The sequence below is a fragment of the Geotrypetes seraphini genome, chromosome 13, assembly GCF_902459505.1.
Source record: "Geotrypetes seraphini chromosome 13, aGeoSer1.1, whole genome shotgun sequence".
NCBI lineage: Eukaryota > Metazoa > Chordata > Amphibia > Gymnophiona > Dermophiidae > Geotrypetes > Geotrypetes seraphini.
In genome coordinates this window covers 30864598-30886974 of record NC_047096.1, presented here as the reverse complement: position 1 = coordinate 30886974, position 22377 = coordinate 30864598, and the positions used below count along the sequence as shown (strand labels likewise).

The 22377-nt window shown below is 43.4% G+C and overlaps 1 long non-coding RNA gene across 2 annotated transcripts in view; it reads left to right on the top strand.

Annotated features, from left to right (window-relative positions):
* LOC117347053 overlaps nucleotides 1-21666 on the top strand; it is a 66863-nt gene extending 45197 nt beyond the window's left edge. The window contains exons 2-3 of one of the 2 annotated variants that reach the window (XR_004536712.1): nucleotides 7128-7280; nucleotides 21481-21666. This is a non-coding gene — a long non-coding RNA (uncharacterized LOC117347053). Of the gene's footprint in view, nucleotides 1-7127; nucleotides 7281-8696; nucleotides 8826-21480 lie in introns of those variants that run through there. The other variant, XR_004536711.1, reaches the window with a different exon arrangement.
* The last annotated feature ends 711 nt before the right edge of the window (nucleotides 21667-22377 follow it).

Below are 22377 nucleotides of genomic sequence, written 5' to 3'. Positions count from 1 at the left end.
GCATGCTTCCGTGATCTCTGATCAATGAATGTAGGTCCGTGGCCGCAGGAGTGCGCATGCGCAAGTCCCCAGCCTTACTGCTTCCCAGCCACCAGTGTTGGACTCCCTGCTCTCCAGATTGCGGTGTCAGCTCCTCTCATGAGCCGCATCAGCGTCGGAGAAGGCTTCCGATGCTGGCGGGGATCGAGAGGAGCCCTGCGACACTCGCCCAGAGCAGGCCAGACTGCGGGTCGGGCAGGGAAGTGCCGAAAGAGACTCCAGCTGCGAGCCGCTCAGTGGGACCAGGCAGGCAGCCATGTGAGGGAGGAAAACAGAAACAAAAAAGGGTATGTGCAGGGAGAAGCTGGGCCTGCCTGCGGGAAACACGATAAGGGAAGGCTCCACCATGGGAGGGAAGGGGGAGGGGCCAAAAGGAGCAGGCCACAACGTGCTAAGAGTAGGGAAGGGGGGTGGAGGAAAATGCTGATATTGCTGCACAGGGACTTGGAGGGGAAGGGAAATACCTGGAGGAAAGACACAGGGGCAGGGAGAGGGACAGAAAGACAGAGAAAGGGGGCCAGGGAGAGAGAGAGACAGTGGGAGGGAGAGAGACAGAAAGACAGACATACATATATTCTAGCACCCGTTTATGCAACGGGCTTAATGACTAGTTTATATATAATGTGATAGTGCATTATAGCAAAGCTAACCTCTAGATTGTAAGCCTTCTAGAGAGAAGAGAATACTTACTGTATCTGAATGTAATTTACCTTAAGCTACCAATAAAGAAGCATACGTTGGATCCAAATTAATTAAAAATAACTTGCACAGCCATAATATCTTCAGCCATTACCTTGCAATCCTAACTCAAATCCTCTGATGTGTTGACTAAATATGTAAACTCCAAGAAATAAGGGATGCCCATTATCCCCCCCCTCCCAATTCTGTATAAGTCTCCCGCAGTTGAGTGCCCAATTTTAGGCAAAGATCACAGATCCGCAGGTAAAGTAATTGACTAAATAGGTGCTAATCAATCGCTGGTGTTAATTAGTATTCATTAGTAGTTACGCTTGGATCTGCCCTATGCCCCTATTCTATAACCAACTTGAATCTTAAATCACAGGAACAGTCTGTTACAATTTAAAACTTTTTGCAAGATTTTCAGAAGTGCTTCCCATGGATTCTCAATTATGGTCCACAAGATACAGTGCCACTCAGTTCATCATTTGATCAAGCAATTTCTTTGAAGAAGCCCTAGGGCGAAACATTTCAAAGGTACAAGTCACAAGAGCGACACAAGATAAGTTTAAAAAATCACATTTATTTCTCTTCAAAATATTCACAATTAGAGAATGAAAAATCTATTAAAAAAAACAAAACAATTGCTTAATCAAATGATGAATTGAGTGCACTGTATCTTGTGGAGCATAACTGAGAGCCCACGGAAGCATTTCTGAAGATCTTGCAAAAAGTTTTAAATTGTAAGAAACTGGTACTGTGATTTAAGATTCAAAGTTAGTTTTCTAGTATAACGGTACCATTTGAAAAGTTACCTGTGTTCCTCTTCTATAACCAAAACTTACAAAACCCAAAGGGTAATATCAAAACAGTCGGTTCTGCACAGCATGCATCTGGTATGCACTTTGCAAAAAATGATGATGACAACCTCCCTCCCATAAAGTCCACCCATCATAGTGACAGTCTTCAAACAGGAACCAGCGGCGTCTTATACACTTATGGCTTGCCGAATTCTTTCAAAGATTCTGTTTTGTATAGCTCCTGAAGAAGGGTATTCACCTGAAACTGGACCAGTTGAGCTATTACTTGGCATCTTTGTTGTGCCTCGTTTGGAAATTGGAAAAAACTTTTCGAGAATGACTGAAATGAATTTGTCAGGCCTTATGCTTTAATCTTGAAATGTTGATAGCACTGCATTCTTATGCCTATTAATTTAAATTATTTCCTGCACTAGCACTTTATATATTATTACTATTATTATCAGTTGTGCACATGTGAGACCCATGATGGTGCATAGCGAGACTTGAGAGAGAGCGTCCTGCCTTAATATGGTAAGCCAGGAGCACTGGTAATCGCAGCATAGCTTTTACTATTGCACTGAGGCTTCACATTATATATTTAATCGTTGTTCTCCTCGGTTGTAGGGTTTTGGTAATTTGGTTGCAGTGCTACCCACATTTCTTGGTTCTTATACCAGGGGACCTTGTGTTTATTGCCTCTTCTATATCCTGCATGCATAACTTATCTTGTGTGCAACTCCAGGGAAGGGGCATGGACAGGTTAGGGGTCATTCCCAGGATTTAGGTGCAGAGTTATAGAATACTGGCATTTCTGCATGACATTAGTTAGGCGTAATCATTTACAGTAGCCTTTGGCTGGCTTAAATGCTCAGAAAGATAGGTGTGAAAATGTACACTAAGCTATCATTCTATTAAGGTCTTTCTGAGTGGAACAATATTTTGTAGCTCAGTTTGAATCATCCCGCCACCAAACTTTGATCTGTACTGAATTTCCCCCTTAAGTTCTGCACAGCATGCATCTGGTACACACTTTGCAAAAAATGATGATGACAACCTCCCTCCCATAAAGTCCACCCATCATAGTGACAGTCTAACAGGGACAATAGATTGTGGCTTTCCTCTGGCATATGGTACATTTTTAACCTGAATCTAGACAGTAAGGGCTAGATTCACTTACCTGTCTTTCCGTGCTCGATCCATGGCCGAACCGTGCAAGCCCGACCAATTCCCAAAACAATAAAATTAAAATGAGGGCGATTGGAGGAATGACCCCTCTGAATGCACGGATCGCTAATATGCGATCCTGACGCATGCGCAGACCATCTGCTTTCCCTGTAGATGGTCTGAGCATGCATTCAGTATTTGTTTTTTTGTTTGTTTGTTTGGATTTTTTTTTTTTTGGGGGGGGGGGGGTCCCGACTCTCCTGCTCTATGTCGATTGATTTTTCACCTTTCTAGATCAGGCTGGCTCCCTCTAGCCCAGGAGTCTCAAAGTCCCTCCTTGAGGGCTGCAATCCAGTCGGGTTTTCAGGATTTCCCCAATGAATATGCATGAGATCTATGTACATGCACTGATTTCAATGCATATTCATTGGGGAAATCCTGAAAACCCGACTGGATTGCGACCCTCAAGGAGGGACTTTGAGATCCCTGCTCTAGCCCGTCACAGACTGACGTGCACACGTGTGCACCGGGCACATTTTGTAATACTGCAGTGGTCCGTTACCTGCCTCTCAGCTTTTTTCGCATGGCAATTTTTGACTCTTCTGCTATCCTGCCCCGCAGTTCAGCCCCGCTTTAAAACCACAGGCTCGCACTGCGGGGAAGGGCGGCAGAGAGCAGGAGAGTCGGGGCGGCAAGAGCAGGGCTCAGCTGGAAGGGGCAGAGAGCAGAGCGGCAGAGATGGGCTGCTGGGCTGGGATTTCGGGCCCGAGGACAGTCGGAAAGGACGCTTGTGACTGGTCTCCAGTAGTCGCTTCCTGTGTTGATCGGTCAGAGGTTTCCAGGTTTCAAAAAATGTCTTTAGTGAATCGCGTCCCTACCTATTTTGCATGCCGTTCCCCTCATTTGCATGCATGGATCAGAATCAGATCGGCACAGAGGTAAGTGAATTGGGCCGGAATAAAATCAGGTCACAAACCGATCGGTACACGATCGGTTTGTTTTGCGAATCTAGCCCTAAGTATTATTTGTGGACTAAACGTGGGAAATATTTCTTCAAGGTCACTGGGTTCAGTGTGCCTTGCCAGCATCCAACGAACATCTGCATTTAATAGACATAAACATTATTTTATATTTTCAAGCACTCTTCATTGAAAATTGATTTTTTTTTTTTTTTTTTTTTGCTCAGGTTTTATTGTCTCTACATCATCTGATTATTACCAGCTCATTGACCGTTCAGTTTACGTAGCAAATGCAAATCATTCTCTCTTGGTAGGCCATGAAAGGGTAAACATTTCATTGTATCTGAGGAAAATTAACAGATGCAACTTATGATTTATACAATAATGACATGAAACCCAAGTCTCCTTTTCCCAAAGGTAATTTATTAGCAGGGAGGTATTTATAATGAATAACAACACAGGCTGTGTTCAACAACCTACAGTACAGAATGGAATCAAGACTTGACTCGTGCAAAAATAAAGTCCAATTAACTGACATGGTTGTATGCTAAGAGGGTGCATAGGCAAGAAATGCAAATGGGTATGTTTGTTGTGCCTGTTTCATAAAGGCCAACAAAATACTATGCAGTCAATATTCAGAATGATGTAAGAAGGCAGGAGAGAGTCTCTGATTAAATAACTCTCAGGAGTCCAGCTGCTGATAATTAGTGAGCCTTAACCCTACAATGCTGCTGAATTTTTTGCACTAACCAGACATCTTGAAATTGGGCAGGAGAGGGGCAAATTCAGGGAAGAGCTTGCAGTTATGTTAATACCAGCAATTTTCAGTGCTGATGACCATACAGCTATGTGGAAAGATAGGACTGCACAAAACACACTCCTAACTATGCCTGTTTAACTATTTGGGTGCACCATTGATGCTGGCACATGCATAGCTTGTGTTGTTGACCCCTTCCTCCCATACACTCCCAACAGGACATAAGAACTAGAGAATGACACGGTGGCAAAATTCATCACCGTCCCCGTCCCCGCGGATAACCGCGGGAAATAATCCCATGTCATTTTTTAGTGTCTATTTCAACCTCAGTCCTTCTACCCCAGCATTCTTCAAAGCAAAGCTTGCAGGTCAGTGGTTGTGGCCATTCATACTCTGATTCTTATGTGAGCCAAGGATAATGAAGCCATTGTGACATTACTGATGTGATTGGCTCTTAGGCACTGGTGGAATGAGGCATTATGACATCACAATATCTGCTCTGGATACCAGAGACTGTCATTCTTTAGTGTCTATTTCAACCTCGGTCCTTCTACACCAGCATTCTTCAGAGTAAAGCTTGCGGGTCAGTGGTTGTGGCCATTCATACTCCAATTCTTCCCTCTCTCTTTAAAGAATGACATGAAGATGGTTTTCCGCGGGGACGGGAACGGTGATGAATTTTGTCACTGTGTCATTCTCTAATAAGAACATAAGAATAGCCTTACTGGATCAGACTAATGGTCCATCTAGCCCAGTGGTCTCAATCTCAAACCCTTTGCAGGGCCACATTTTGGATTTGTAAGTACTTGGAGGGCCTCGGAAAATAATAGTTAATGTCTTATTAAAGAAATGACAATTTTTCATGAGGTAAAACTGACTAAACAGAACTTAAACATAGCAACTTAGGTGAATGAAAACCTGGTCTAAGTTCCTAGAAGGTACCTAAAGTGACCAGATAACCACTGCATAGACAAAGTACAGACCCCTACACACTCCCCCAGTGATCACTGACCCCCCCCCCAAACCGCCATAAAAATCGGAATAAAAACTTTACATTCCTGTCTCCAGAGCATCAGCACCTGGTATAGGAAAGCCTAGTAGAGCTGCACACAGGTGTCTTAAATAGCCTGGGGGGTGGTCTAGTGAACCATAGAGAGGAGGGCCAGGCCATAAGCCACTCTAACCCCTACATTCATGGTAAAGCACCCCAAACCCTACTGTACTGCCATATAGGTGGTACCTGCAGCCATAAGGGCTATTGGGGTAGTAGATAGGTGGGTCTAGTAGGTTTTAGGGGTGATTGGGGGGCTCACCATGACCTATAAGGGAGTTGTGGTGAGATGTTTATGTGGCACCCTTTTGGTGAAGTTCATAGCAGTGCCCTGTAAGGTGTGGGTGTCCAGTGCATCACTTTGCTGGCCCCTCCCACATCCAAAAGGTCTTTTTCTAGGCATTTTTGACTTGGGACAAATTTTTGTACGAGAATGGGGTATAAAGATAGATGACTTAGCAGTCTGGGCGATCAAACAGCTGGACATATGTCTCAAAAAAAATATATATTTTGGACATATTTTTTGAGAATAGACTTAAGACACTGCCGACTTTGGGCAACTAGCAACTTAGGCCCAAAACAGACTTAGACGTTTCTTTTTATTATGCCCCTCTACCGTGTCTTTTATAAAGTGAAATCGGGCACACACATTTTATGCCTGCACTAATGTAGGTGTAATTGTGTGTTCGCAAACAAGCAGGGTGACCTGAGGGGAATGTAGAAGAATGCAGGGCCGGGTCATTGTGGGGCTTCATTTGCATAAGTGAGTAGGGACTGAGAAGCAGGTCCAAGAAATGGAGCCCTGTGCCCAAAGCTGTCACTCATTGCTAGGACTAGTCTAATGTGCAAGTTAGATTAGGACAGGGGTATCAAAGTCCCTCCTCGAGGGCCGGAATCCAGTCGGGTTTTCAGGATTTCCCCAATAAATATACATGAGATCTATTAGCATGCAATGAAAGCAATGCATGCAAATAGATCTCATGCATATTCATTGGGGAAATCCTGAAACCCCGACTGGATTGTGGCCCTCGAGGAGGGACTTTGAGACCCCTGGATTAGGAGTATATGCAGGCACCAAACACTTAAACACTAAGAATCCACTGGTATTGAAAACATACACACAACTACAGATACCAGGAACAAAGGTCACAAAAATCATAAAAGTTGTATCTGTATATTTTTATGCTTGACAACACAGTATAATGTATATGTAAAGAAAATTCACCTAGGCCAGGGGTAGGCAATTCCAGTCCTCGAGAGCCAGGTCAGATTTTCAGGATATCCACAATAAATATGCAAGAGATAGATTTGCATCTTAAGAAGGCAGTGCATGCAGATCCATCTCATACATATTCATTGTGGATATCCTGAAAACCTGACCTGGCTCCGGCTCTCGCGGACCGGAATTGCCTACCCCTGACCTAAGCTAGCAATCGGTGACTCATTGTGCTGTCTCAAAGGTGATAATGTGAATTTTTATCATTCATAGAGCTAATCGTTTTACTCCAAGTGCCCATAAATATGTGTGGTGAAAAAATCTATCATTCATAAGCTCTATTGTCAAATCACAGTTCACCGAAAAAAAAACCTATTAGAATAGTGCTTATGTCATGTAACAGTTGCAGTAATCACTTTCTGGCTCTGGAAACTTGTCAATCTGTCATGAACATCTTTTTAAGGAGAGCGTTTAACACTGTGGGTTTCACAATCAACTGACTCGGGTGAGCTACTCGAGAGAGAGTGGGAGAGTGCTCGCTCTGGGAGACGGTTGCTTCTACTACTGGCGAACTGCTGCTGAAAATCGCTTCCACTACTAACGAACGTTTGCCTAGGTGAGTTTTCTATCTGAGAACATTTCTTTACACATATTATATATTATAAAGTACAAAATAGTATAGATAAAATTTTTATAACCCTTGGCCTTAGTTTTTGTGATTGGGTATTCTATAATATACATGCATATGACCTCCATTCTGCTTATTCTCCACCCATGATAGCACCTATATTTGGGAGTGGGGATAGGTTGATAAAGGATGTTTTGCAAATACATGCTGGTATACCTGTTAGGACAGGGGTATCAAAGTCCCTCCTCGAGGGCCGGAATCCAGTCGGGCTTTCAGGATTTCCCCAATAAATACCTGTTAGAGCAGGGGTAGGGAACTCCGGTCCTCGAGAGCCGTATTCCAGTCGGGTTTTCAGGGTTTCCCCAATGAATATGCATGAGATCTATGTGCATGCACTGCTTTCAGTGCATATTCATTGAGGAAATCCTGAAAACCCGACTGGAATACGGCTCTCGAGGACCGGAGTTCCCTACCCCTGTGTTAGAGAATGACACAGGGACAAATTTATCCTCATCCCCGTGGGAACTCATTTTCCCATCCTATCCCAGCAAGTTCTTTTCCTGTCCCTTCCCTGTAGCTCTATCCTCCTCTGCACAAACCTCAAACAGTTTAAAATCATAAGTGTTTAAGGCTTGTGCAGTAAAGGCAGAGCTTACAGGAATGGAGCAGGGACAGGGACAACGCCAAAACTCACGGGGGTGGGATGGGGAAATTGAATTCCTGCAGGGACGGGGACAAATTTGTCCCCATGTCATTCTCTAATACCTGTGTAAAATGCCTATTATAACATTACCCGTGTATAAGCACACTCTTGGGGCAATTCTCTATATGACACTCAACTTTAGGCATTACTTTTGTCACCGAAAAGCATTCTAACAGAATGGGGCAGAAATGGCAGATAACATTAATTAATTAATTTATATTCCACATATCATACAATTCTATGCGGATTACAAATTATTCGGGTACTCAAGCATTTTTCCCTATCTGGCCCGGCGGGCTCACACTCTTATCTAATGTACCTTGGGCACTGGGGGATTAAATGACTTGCCCAGGGTCACAATAGACAGTGCAGGATTTGAACCCACAACCCCAGGGTGAAAACGCACACACACCAATTTATAGTATAGCATCTAAGTGTTTCTGTATGGATCCACAAAGGGGGCTAAGCCATGGAAGAGGCACGGGTGGGTCAGAAGCATTCCCTTAAAATGTGTGTAGTGTTATAGAATAATCAGTGCCCAGCTTGTATGCCAGGATTTATGCCTGGTTTCAGTTGGTATAACTTCTCACTCCCAAAGTAAAGCCCGGATCCTGGCATTATGTACTGTTCTATAAAGGGTAGCAATCCCAGAACACCCATTATAGAATACTCTTTTTTTTTTTTTTTTTTTTTTTTTCCAGCACTAAATTTTGAGCATCGTTTACCAAATCCAGCCCTCTGTGATAAGGAGGCACATACTTGTATGTGGCCAGATTGTACACATTTGGAAGAGGAGTTTGGGAAGAGCAAGTGCAGAGTCACCTAGAACTCCTACAGGTTATAAAATATTTATCTACACATGTACTTCAGCACACCTATGCTTACAAGTAGGTGCTATATTTCTGTGTTTCTACCTTTTATGCACAAGTGTGTGGCGCAGTGGTTAGAGCTACAGCCTCAGCATCATGAGGTTGTGAGTTCAAATTCCATGCTGCTCCTTGTGACCCTTTTAAGAAGCCACCTTCACTCCCTGTTTGTTTTTTCCTTTTCCGCTCGTTCCTCCATTTTAATTTTACTTTCAATCTAGATGTATTTATGAAATCTTCTTCCCTTATGTATCAATTCCCCCATCATCCAGTCGTCTTTGTCTAGTCTACTTCTCCCCTTTTTCCCTCAATAATTAAATTAAAAAAAATTTTTCATTAATTATTTTAAATTGTTAATTTTAGCTCTGTAAACCGACCAGATACTTGTTGACGGCAGGTCTATCAAATAATAAATAAACTTGGAAACCCTGGGCAAGTTATTTAATCCATTACCCTTCTAAATTTATTTTTAACTTCTTTCTCATTCCTGTATATGATTTTGGGTCAAGTTTTTTAATCCCCCATTGTCCCAGGTACCTTAGATAGAGTGTGAGCCCACCGCAACAGACAGGGAAAATGCTTGAGTACCTGAATGTAAACCACGTGAGGCTATAAGCGGTATATAAATACAAAAAAAAAATGAAATAAGTAAGTAACCTCAGACAATTTTATAAGGGTGTAAAATGCAGTTCTACATTCTTGAGTCCTTTATAAAATGAATACTTAAGTGTAGATCTGTATGTGGGTGCACAGGTGTGAAAAGAGATTAAAGAGAACAGTTGATGAATGAATTGATCCTAAAATATATGTCGAATGTTTTAAAAATCCTGAAGAATTCAGCACCCAGGTTGACTGCACTCTTTGCACAGTTTTAATGGGGGATTTTTTTTCTCTCTGGACAGTCGCATATTTCTGAAAACATACTGAGATTCATTTGCATATGGAATGTCCCATCAATGTTGATTTACTTCTTGAATATACTTGTGGGCCTATTGTTGCTTTCAGCATGCATCTAAAATGAAATTATCACCCTAAAGGTGTCTTATTTTACTGTTGATCCCAGTTCTTAATAACTAGGTCTCATATTATACAATAGAACCTGTGCTAAACTGAAGTAAAATTATACACCTTAATGGTAGCCCATGCTGATATGATACCCTTAAATGTTTGTGATTGGCTGTGATGATCTTAAGGTGGCCAAACAGGTTGAAAAGGTGATGGCAAAAGCTAGAAGGATGTTAGGGTACATAGGGAGAGGTATGGCCAGTAGGAAAAAGGAGGTATTGATGCCCCTGTGTAAGACTTTGGTGAGACCTCATTTAGAATATTGTGTACAATTTTGGAGGCCGCACCTTCAAAACGATATAACAAGGATGGAGTTGGTCCAGAGGAAGGCTACTAAAATGGTATGTGGTCTTCATCAGAAGGCGTATGAGGACAGACTTCAAGATCTCAATCTGTATACTTTGGAGGAAAGGCATGATGCACGACCTACTCCTACTGGAGCGCTGGTCTATGACCTGGCAACTCAACTTCAATGCCAAAAAATGCAAAGTTATGCACCTGGGCAGCCAAAATCCATGCAAGTCCTATACCCTTAATGGCGAGATCCTAGCAAAAACGGTAGCAGAACGAGACTTGGGGGTAATCATCAGTGGGGACATGAAGTCTGCCAATCAAGTGGAGCAAGCTTCATCCAAGGCAAGACAAATCATGGGTTGCATACGAAGGGGTTTTGTCAGCCGTAAGGCAGAAGTCATTATGCCATTGTATAGATCCATGGTGAGGCCCCACCTGGAATACTGTGTGCAATTCTGGAGGCCGCATTATCGAAAGGATAGGCTGAGGCTGGAGTCAGTGCAGAGAATGGCCACCCGGATGGTCTCAGGACTCAAGGATCTCCCATATGAAGAACGGCTTGATAAATTGCAGCTTTACTCGCTCGAGGAGCGCAGAGAGAGGGGGGACATGATCGAGATGTTCAAGTATCTTACGGGCCGCATCGAGGTGGAGGAAGATATCTTCTTTTTCAAGGGCCCCACGACAACAAGAGGGCATCCGTGGAAAATCAGGGACAGGAAACTACGAGGTGACACCAGGAAATTCTTTTTCACTGAAAGGGTGGTTGATCGCTGGAATAGTCTTCCACTGCAGGTGATTGAGGCCAGCAGCGTGCCTGATTTTAAGGCCAAATGGGATCGGCACATGGGATCTATTTACAGGGCAAAGGTAGGGGAGGGACATTAGGGTGGGCAGACTGGATAGGACGTGGCCCTTATCTGCCGTCTATCATATCTCCCCTTTCATAGAAACATAGAAATAGAGACATTTTAAATAACTACTGTAATGTAATGTAAATGAGCTTGAGTTGAGTCTCTTTCATTTGGGGGTGGGTCAGTAGAGTGGGCAGACCTGATGGGCTATGGCCCTTATCTGCCGTCATCTTCTATGTTTCTATGAAGTTAAGAGGTGATAGGCTCCGGAGTAATCTAAGGAAATACTTTTTTTACAGAAAGGGTGGTAGATGCATGGAACAGCCACTGGAAGAGGTGGTAGAGACACAGAGACTGTCTGAATTCAAAAGGGCCTGGGATAGGCATGTGGGATCTCTCGGAGAGAGAAAGAGATAATGGTGACTGCAGATGGGCAGACTAGATGGGCCATTTGGCTTTTATCTGCCATCATGTTTCTATGTCTGTATGTCATATGATTGCTGTATGGCTCATTAACTTCTAAATACATATAATGGAAATGGAAGATTTCTTAATTTTGAAAATAGTGTGTTTTCTGAATTTTATCTCATTTGAAACACAAATTAAAGGCAAATTACTTGAGAGAGTTGTTCAGGTACAGTAAAGAGCAACTTAAAGTCAGTCAGTTATTCTTTAATAGCATTTTAGAGCACTTTTATTTGAGACAGAGCAGTAGAAGTATCCATAATCAGTTCATTGCGGGTTGCTAGGAGCAACCTTTAGAAAATATGTTGGGAGAAGAAATACATAAACATGAGGTAATGCATTGTTAAAAAGCTGTGTAATGATTTGGCTAAATCTGTTGAAGACGAGAAACTCTTTTAAAGGGAAAAACCATGCACAAAGCAGTTTGATACTTTCTGGTGCCAGATATTAGTTTTACCAAAGATCTCTCTCTATGGCCTTCTTTTACGAAACTGCGATAACAAGTTTCTAGCATGGAGAGCCGCGCTGAATGGCCCGCGCTGCTCCCGATGCTCCATGGAGTTCCTGTGAGCGTCGGGAGTAGTGCGGGTCATTCGGCGCGGCTCCTCACGCTAGAAACTGCTATTGCAGTTTCGTAAAAGAGGGGGGGTATGTCTCTTTCATAAACACACATCTAAGCCATTGAAAGTTTAAAGGATTCTGGAGATAGCTGTGCTCGGTCTGTGTTCAGCCAAGGATTCTAGCTAGAGAATGACATGGGGAAAAAATCTGTCCCCGTCACCGCCCCGTCACCGGCCCACCATCCTCTGCACCGCCCCGTCACCGCCGATCCCTTCACCGCCCCGTCACCGTCACCGCCATCCCTTTCACCGCCCCGTCACTGCCACTGCCATCCCATTCACCGCCCCGTCACCGTCCCCGCTGCATCCATATAAGCCTTTTTCCTTTCACTCCCTCCTTCCAATTTGAGCCGGGAACACTAGCGATCACACGGTCCCCACGGCCACTACCTGCCTGCCCGGTCGATCCTGGTGTTTGGCCGGCTCTCTCCCTTCTCCTCACCTTGGTTTGTGGGTTTTCTTTTTCGGCAACCTGCGCGCTTTCCCAGGGAGCCGCACACGCGCGGCTGCTCAGTGTTCGATCTTCTGCTCTGCTGCAACTTCCTGTTTCCGGTTGCGTCAGAGCAGAAGATCGAGGCTGAGCAGCGGCGGGTGTGCGTGGCTCTCTGGTAGCGTGCGGGTCGCCGAGGAGGAGGATCTGCGGACTGGGGTGAGGAGAGGGGAGAGAGCTGGCTGGACACTGGAATCGATTGGGCGGGCGGGTGTGAGCTGCGGGGACCGCGCGATCCTTCATGCCTCACTGCGGGGGACAAGACCATTCACCGCCCCGCGGGCGGTGAATGGCCTTGTCCCCGTTGCCGCAGCGACTGCTAGTTTTCTTCCCCGTTTTCGGCGGGTGACCCGCGGCTAAAATGCGGTGGCCGCGGGTAAACCGCCACCGTGTCATTCTCTAATTCTAGCTAATATAATAACATAGTACAAAAGGCAAAGAGACTACTTAGAAGGTACCCAGAGCACAGGCAGTGGCATAGTAAGGAGGGGCGAAGGGGGGGGGCAATCCGCCCCGGTTGCCTTCTTGCTCAGGGTGCCGTCAACCTTCCTCCTCCTCTCCACCCCCTTCCCCCTCCTCCCCCGCCATGCACACGCCCCTTCCCCGTACCTTTTTAGCACTGGTATAAGCAGCCACCAACTTTCTGTCCGCATCGGCTTCGGCGCTCTCTCTCTGATGTCACTTCCAAGACCTGTGCGTAGGAAGTGACATCGGAGAGGGCGCCAAAGCCAACACAGGCAGTAAGTTGGTGGCTGCACGCACCGAAGTTAAAAAGGTATGGGGAAGGGGCATCTCGGCCCCAGGTGCTGCTCACCCTCACTACACCACTGAGCACAGGTAAGCTCCAGGTTTTTTGTTTTTTTTCCTGTCCACACTGATTGTATGTGTGAGAGAGATAAACTAGAGAATGACATGGGGGAATTCAATTTCCCTGTCCCGTCCCCACAAGCTTTGTCGCTTTCCCTCTCCCTGCCCCATTCCTGTAAGCTCTGCCTTAACTGCAATAGCCTCGAGCATGTATGATTTTAAAGTGTTTGAGTCTTGTGCAGATGAGAACAGAGCTTAGGCATTGGTGGAATGAGGCATTATGACATCACAATCTGAGCTCTAGAATGTTGCTACTTATGTTTGTAAAGTGTATGAGGCTTGTGCAGATGAGGACAGAGCTTAGGCATTGGTGGAATGAGGCATTATGACATCACAATCTGAGCTCTAGAATGTTGCTACTTATGTTTGTAAAGTGTATGAGGCTTGTGCAGATGAGGACAGAGCTTAGGCATTGGTGGAATGAGGCATTATGACATCACAATCTGAGCTCTAGAATGTTGCTACTTATGTTTGTAAAGTGTATGAGGCTTGTGCAGATGAGGACAGAGCTTAGGCATTGGTGGAATGAGGCATTATGACATCACAATCTGAGCTCTAGAATGTTGCTACTTATGTTTGTAAAGTGTATGAGGCTTGTGCAGATGAGGACAGAGCTTAGGCATTGGTGGAATGAGGCATTATGACATCACAATCTGAGCTCTAGAATGTTGCTACTTATGATTGTAAAGTGTATGAGGCTTGTGCAGATGAGGACAGAGCTTAGGCATTGGTGGAATGAGGCATTATGACATCACAATCTGAGCTCTAGAATGTTGCTACTTATGATTGTAAAGTGTATGAGGCTTGTGCAGATGAGGACAGAGCTTAGGCATTGGTGGAATGAGGCATTATGACATCACGATCTGAGCTCTAGAATGTTGCTACTTATGATTGTAAAGTGTATGAGGCTTGTGCAGATGAGGACAGAGCTTAGGCATTGGTGGAATGAGGCATTATGACATCACAATCTGAGCTCTAGAATGTTGCTACTTATGATTTTAAAGTGTATGAGGCTTGTGCGGATGAGGACAGAGCTTAGGCATTGGTGGAATGAGGCATTATGACATCACGATCTGAGCTCTAGAATGTTGCTACTTATGATTTTAAAGTGTTTGAGTCTTGTGTGGATGAGAACAGAGCTTGCAGGAATGGGGCAGGGTCAGAATCAAAACTCCTCGGGACAGTAAAATGTGTTCCTGCGGGGACAGGGAAAAATTTGGCCCCGTATCATTCTCTAAGATAAACTCACATGAATTAGTATAGTTACTGGGGAGGATTGAAAACATACTTGTTGAACACATTCCTATTAGATCATTAAACTCTGTGCCCTTTTTGCATGTCTCACACGTTCCTCAAGATGATGGAAAAAGCTCTATACACAAACTCATTCAACTCTTATTACCTGCCCCCCCCCCCCACCCGACCTCTCTTGCCACCTTCTTTTGGGTCTCCATATCTATCTGCACTAGTATTCGAAAGCTGTTTGTCTACTTGAGCTCTTCTCATACTACTATACCATAATTATATTTGACTCTGACCTTATCATGATCCTATGTTATTTGTACTTTTATCCTGACCTCTCATTTATGGTCTTTTACTTTAATTCCTGTTAACCGTATCGAACGTCAAGGTGTACAAATAAAATATTATGGGCTCCTTTTACAAAGGTGCACTAGTGTTTATAGCGCACGCACCGCATTAGCGTGCACTACCCAAAAAACTACCACCTGCTCAAGAGGAGGCGGTAACAGCTAGCGTGCGCGGCATTTTAGCGCACGCTATTCTGCGCATTAAGGCCCTAACGCACCTTTTTAAAAGTAGCCCTATGTTATTTTATGTCAATACAAATAAAAATATCAATATGACCTTTATATGATATCTTTAATAGATCCTTCCTTGTATATTTGTCCTGATGCATATACGTGATGTTTGCTGTTCCTGCACTATTAGTTCAACAATTAAGAAAAATACAAAATGACGGGCACTAAACAGCTTCAGCATCCAAGAGGTCTATTAAATTCTTGATCTCCAACATCAAAGGTCATATTAGAATGAAATATGCAATGTCTCTAGTTCTCTCCCACCTTCAACCAAATTATTTATATAGAGCACAGCCCTAAAGCCCATAGAAAGACTTCATGCACTAAGTAGCTTAAGCACACTATGGAGGCAATTGCATAACTGGGTTCCTGGATTAAGGTACCCTGAGTTTGCATAGTGAGAGCATATTGAATAAATGTGTCTCGGTGCCTAGATTTCATTATAGAATACTAGCTTGGCTCCCTAAATTTACACACCCGCAGCTATACCAGCCACAGACTTGGCATAACTGCAGTCACATAAATGCGGTAGGTATGCATATAACTTACAATATTCTGGAAGTTAAGCATGTAAGCGGGAGTCCTGCACATGATCTTCTCATGTGTATGCCGCCCTCCCATGCAATTATGTGCTTGGCCACTTATGCACGCCTTGCTAGGACCTATAGGCATAAGTGTGCACTTACCCGTAAAAGTGCTAGGATTTTGTAAATTTACACATACACGATAAAATGTAAATGCAGGTGCCCAGTTATAGAATTGCCCTTCATCTGACTATAACACAATAATAAAGTAGAGATTGCATAGGGAATTGCTCCATTTAGAAATGGGCTGGTATACCAGTAAGAAACCATATCTGTAGGTATGAAAGAGATAATGTTTCCCCCGACACCAAACAAACCTATCCAAATTGCAAAGGAAGACAAATGGTTTCTCCATTACTAATTGGTTATGACAGTATATAGTAGATTCCCTATCATATAAAAGCCTGGTGCAGAAACTCTGTGTATATTTCAAATGTATTATTTTTTGTTGTTTTTGATTTATGGCTTTTAGCATACTTTTTGTTTTGTAAACAAAATCATTTTATCAGGAACCCAGACCTGACACTTATATGTTCCAGAAATACTTTAGAGAAACAATAGGATCATTCAGATCAACTCGGAAAAAAATTAGCAGTTGCTTTTCTTAGTCTTAAAAAAAAAAAGTACTTTGAAGTAGATTTACTGTTTAAAGTTCTTGCCCCATTCTACAGCCCAATGGAAATAGGAATGGCATTAATTCTTACCTTCAAGCCATAAGACTTCTTACCATCACAGACTGCAAGTATTCGTTATTCTCCAGTATAGCCACAACTATCCACAATGCTCTTTTCAGAGTCTTTCTACAGAGTTTTCCATTCCGAATTTCACCGGGTCCCCTCTCAGGTGAGAGACGGAAACTAAAGCAAGTCTGAGTCCCATCGGATAATTTAACATGAATTAGAATATGAGATTCTTCAAGATGAACAGTCTTTAAGATCGATCTTGTAAAGAAAACTTCTTTTAGGATACACAAAGAGTAGGGATGCTACTTATTTCACCTCTTCAATGAGCTGATGTTAAGCAGCATTCTCATTCAGGAAGATATGGTCTAAGAAATGGTCTTAAAAATATATATATATATATAAATGCATATAGTGGTTGAGGTTTTGCGACCCCCACCCCTCCCCAACCACCCCCAAGGCAATGCTAGGGTTAGTTGACGCTTTTCCAAACACTTTCCTATTCTTTATCCTGGGAGTTGGCAGGCTTTGAAGCTAAGGCTGTGAGACGCTTGACATCCATAAAGCATTCTGAGGAGCGGAATCCAGTCTTGCTCATAGCAGAATTCTTGAAATCTGTGAAGCGTCTAGGTTTCCAATGCTGACTGTAGGCATTTAAAGTTCCTGTTATGCAGCTTCAGCAATTATTCAAACAGATCTTAGACTTGGTGTTTATTGTTCTCAAATAATTGAAAAGGGAATTCGTGCCGAGGAAATATGTTTACCAAACGGAGCACGGAACAGGGCATCTGTGTCCGTTCCTGTTTTCAAGAAGCGTAGGAGGCAACAGCTGTAGGAGATCTAAGTTCAGCACTGAGCGTTGGACAGCTCCTCCTGAAAATGTACGAGGCCGTTCAGGTCAAGTGAACTGAAGGAGGAAAACCGGCGACCTGCCACCTAGAGGCCAGGCAAGCTCAAACCAATTCCACACTCCCCACCCCCACCCCCTAAATCTCTTTTATAGATCAGGAAATCTGATCCTCTTCACTGCACCTCGCAGCTAAGGAGCAAACAAACTCATAGCCCACTCCAGCCAGCTAGAGATCGAGCAAAATCTGAGCCCCCAGCCGTCTAAGAACTAGGCAATCTCAGCACCACCGAACTCGCTTGCGATATCTTTCTTTCAGTTCAAGTTATTGTATTTCTTTGGTTTCTGGTAGGGTCGCTCTGGCTCTGCCTATTTTTCTGTTTCCTCCTGATGTTTCTGTTCAGCCCCTTTTCTCATCAAAGCCAGTTCTTTCTCTCTCTCTCTCAAGGTTACTACTTGCAAAATAATGTCAATAACGAGAGGGAAGGGAATAAAAAGAACGCATTAGGATCTGAATGCTTGAAAACCGAAGCATGGGAATACGATAAAGGTTTCTTAATTAGTGAGGATATCTAGATTCTCTAAAATAAGAAACACATATTTTACTCCTATAATGGATTCATGGCCAATACAACAAAGCTAGCGTCACAAATAGTTTTTGCCTTTCTCTTTCATGTGTACAAGCGTTCTGAGATTAGAAATGTGCCGTAAAAACTGTCATATTACAGCACTACAGTGTGTTTTTTAAAATCATTTTTACTTTTAGATGCATCCACATGAATGTTTTACAGTTCTTGTAGGTTTTGATATCTATCATGGTTGGAATTCTCTTGCTTCGGATAATAGAAACAAAACCAATTATTGGAGCCAACTCGGTTTGAATAAACTAATCCAAATTATCTTAAATATTACGGTCTAATCATTGCCTCTAGTTGCTCTTTAAGACTTGGGGCTCCTTTTACAAAGGTGTGTTAGCATTTTTAACGTACGCACCGAATTAACACGCACTATAGCACATGCTAGCCAAAAAACTACCGCCTGCTCAAGAGGAAGCGGTACTGGATAGCACGTGCAGCATTTTAGCGCACGCTATTCCATGGTTAAGGCCCTAACGCACCTTCTTAAAAGGAGCCCTAGGTGTACTATTGCTTTACACGTGATTACATGCCTGCACTGGTTTTCTTACCTAATTATTCACGTTAGTATGTTTAAGTATGCTTTTCAAATAAAGCAATTTCTAAGCGAAGAGAATGCACGCACAATGGGACGCCAGGCTCATAAATCCCAAAAGGTATCGGTTATTTTAAGGAGCACATCTTCATTCCTTTTGCTATTATTTCTGTTACCCCTTTCTTCCTCATTTCTGCTATCTTCATAAGTTCTACTTCCCTTACTGCCGATGCCTCCTCTTCCTTTCCTACTGTTTCTTGGGTCTCTCACGTTTTTATCTCTCCCTCTCCTCCCTACCCTATGTCTGCTGTGGACACAGCAACAGGGTTGAAGTCTGCTGCATATTTAATTCTAAAGTCTTAATACTCATCGTGTGCCAACTAATAAGCACCGTCAGACCTTAAGTATGACTTCTTAAAGCTTTATGATTATTTGTGAAGTTTTTGTGCAAGTGATTTAATATATTCTTCTTTTATAACCCCTGATTCTATTGAAGCTTTTAATTCTCAAGGGTAGAGGTTAGAGTGATTTTTTTTTTTTCTTTTCCCCTGATGTGCATCATAATTTAAGGAAAGCATTTTTATCGGCTGTTAATGGAATAAACTTTTTCTGCTTTATTATTGATTTTTTTTTTTTTTTTAACCACGTGCCAATGTCATTGGGGGAATCGATACGTTTGCTTTGATTTGTAGCTGTTAATAAATGCTAGAGGTGTTTTGTTTTGGTTCCCTCCCTCCCCCCCCCCCCCCTGTAACCCTAGTGCAGTTATGGAAGCCGTTTTAAAAAAAATGCAGGTGTTTGGACTGTGTCTAATTAGTTGGTGGTTTTACTGTTGTATCGGTAACTATACCTGTACATAGGTAGAAGTACACATGTGTGTTTAATAATAAATTTACTTTCTTTGGAGGGCCTCTTACAATCTATCAGGATTATTTAACCTAAGGAAATATGTAACCAATCAATGTGTCTGAATTACTCCAGTCCTTTCAGCTCCCTGGTTCTAAACAAAGATAAAGGTTTGTATAAGGAAGCAATTTAGATACACTGACCTATTGCATGCCAATGGCCATAATGTTTTTATCTGTCTTTACATGGCTATAAAAGTCCTATGCAGCAAAAGAGAAAAAAGAGCCCCTTTTATTGAGTTTTACCATGCAGCGGACAGTAGCTCCTGTCCATGTTACTGTCTCCTGTGCTAAAAACAACAGAGAGGTAAAAATCCTGCATTAGCTGCATAATGGAGGAGAGGGCAGGAGATGGGCAGGAGATGGGCATGACATGGATGGGAGAAGGAGTGGCTAGCTGCAACAACTAGCTCACAGGTCAGCCCTACATGCCAGCTACCACAATTGCTCATAGAACAGCTGGATTGACATCCCAAGAGCAGGCAGTAAGTGCAGTTTCTAGTGCATTAGGTGTGTCATTCTGGACGGAGGGTTATTCATTCTGAACCCGCAAGTTGTGCAGAAGGCATCGATTACAGTTTTCAGCTCCTCCTCCTTATCCAGTATAATGTGCTGCCCTCTTCAGATTTTCTTTGTGCACGCAAGCTGGAAGGTGTCTCTGATCTACTCTGTTTATTTTTTTTATTTATTTATTTTTTTTTGGGGGGGGGGGGGTTAGTCCAAATTTTGGAGGTTTTGGTGCCCCAGAGGTCCCCAGTTTTCCTGGGGCAACTCTGCCTGGGAGAAGAAGCAAATTAGGTATCTGCAGCTGGCAAGCCAATCCCTTGGATACCTGTTCAGACAGCCTGCTTAAATATTTAGGGAGCTCGGGGTCTCTTTCCCTAGAAACTAGCTTGCCCTCTGATTTCTTAATCAGGAGCTTGAGTGCAGGCTGTTTTGGTCCCTGTAGTGGTATTAATATATTTATTAATGACCTGGAAACGGGGACGAAATGTGAAGTTATAAAATTTGCGGACGACACTAAACTGTAGAAGGGTTAGAACTACGGAAGAGTGTGAGGACCTACAAAGGGACCTAAACAAACTGGAGGAGTGGGCGAATAAATGGCAGATGAAATTCAATGTAGGGAAATGCAAGGTCATGCATATAGGGAGAAAGAACCCGATGTTCAGCTACCAAATGGGGGGATTAGTATTAGAGGGAAGTAACCTTGAAAGAGATTTGGGTGTACTGGTGGATACAACAATGAAGTCAACGGCGCAATGCGCAGCAGCCGCGAAGAAGGCAAACAGAATGTTGGGTATTATTAAAAATGGTATTACGACCAGAACAAAAGAAGTCATCCTGCTGTTGTATGCTGTTGTATCGGGCAATGGTGCGCCCGCACCTGGAGTACTGTGTTCAGTATTGGTCACCGTACCTTAAGAAGGATATGGCAATACTTGAGAGGGTCCAGAGGAGAGCGACACGAATGATTAAGGGCATGGAAAACCTTTCATACACTGAAAGATTGGAGAGGCTGGAGCTCTTCTCCCTGGAAAAGCGGAGACTCAGAGGAGACATGATAGAAACCTACAAGATCATGAAGGGCATAGAGAAAGTAGAGAGAGATAGATTCTTCAAATTTTCAAAACATAAAAGAACAAGAGGGCATTCGGAAAAATTGGAAGGGGATAGATTCAAAACAAATGCTAGGAAGTTTTTCTTTACTCAGCGGGTGGTGGATACCTGGAATGCGCTTCCAGAGGACGTAATAGGGCAGAGTACGGTACTGGGGTTTAAGAAAGGATTGGACAATTTTCTGTTGGAAAAGGGGATGGAGGGGTATAGATAGAGGATTACTGCACAGGTCCTGGACCTGTTGGGCCGCCGTGTAAGCGGACTGCTGGGCACGATGGACCTCAGGTCTGACCCGGCAGAGGCATTGCTTATGTTCTTATGTCTGTTTGGGCTTTCAGGGTGCCGGCTGCATTCCATTTCCCCCTTAACACACGGGTCCATGGGGATTGAGACCAGTCCAGCTTCGGTCTGACTGGCAGCTGAAGATCTCAGCATTTGGAGCTGGACATTCATTTTTGAGGCAGCAATCCTTCTCCATATCTCAGCTGCACATGTGAGCTGAAGCAGGCTGAGGCACCATTGCAGCACAGCATGGCACAGTGAGTACATGCTATTGAAGACTGCAGACAAAATTGGGGGGATATGGGATCTTTAAAGTGCATGTTTAAAAGTTTCTTAGGCTTCCCAGAGGGCTACTCTTCTCCCAAAACCTCTTAAGTGTGTTTATACTTTGACTAAACGTTTCTGTGGCAAACATCTTGGATTTCTCAGTTTTGTTGTTAAAGCCTCCATCTGCCTCAATAAATAGGAGCACTGTACAGGGCTTCAAGGAAGGCTTGGATAGGTTCCTAGAGGACAAAGGGATTGAGGGGTATAGATAAGTGTAGAGATGGGTTATAGGGATAGGAGTAGAGGTAAATTACAGGAATAGGAGTAGAGATAGGTTATAAAGCTAGTCAGGGACCACTGCTCAGGCAAAAGGGCCTGATGGGCCGCCGCGGGAGCGGACCGCTGGGCGAGATGGACCTCTGGTCTGCCTCAACAGAGGCAACTTCTTATGTTCTTATGTTGGTTTTAAGATGTGTAAACATTTTTGTTGATAAGTGAAAATATACAGTACAAAATATGGTCATCCATACAATATAAAACAACAGAAAACAGAATCTTAACTGACCAAGTAGCAGAGAAGTGTCATCAGTTTTCAAACTAAATACGAGGCAGAACGCTATCATCCCCACTCCCAGCTACAAGAGATGAGAGCATACATAGCCATAACAGGGCACCGGACTCTTTTA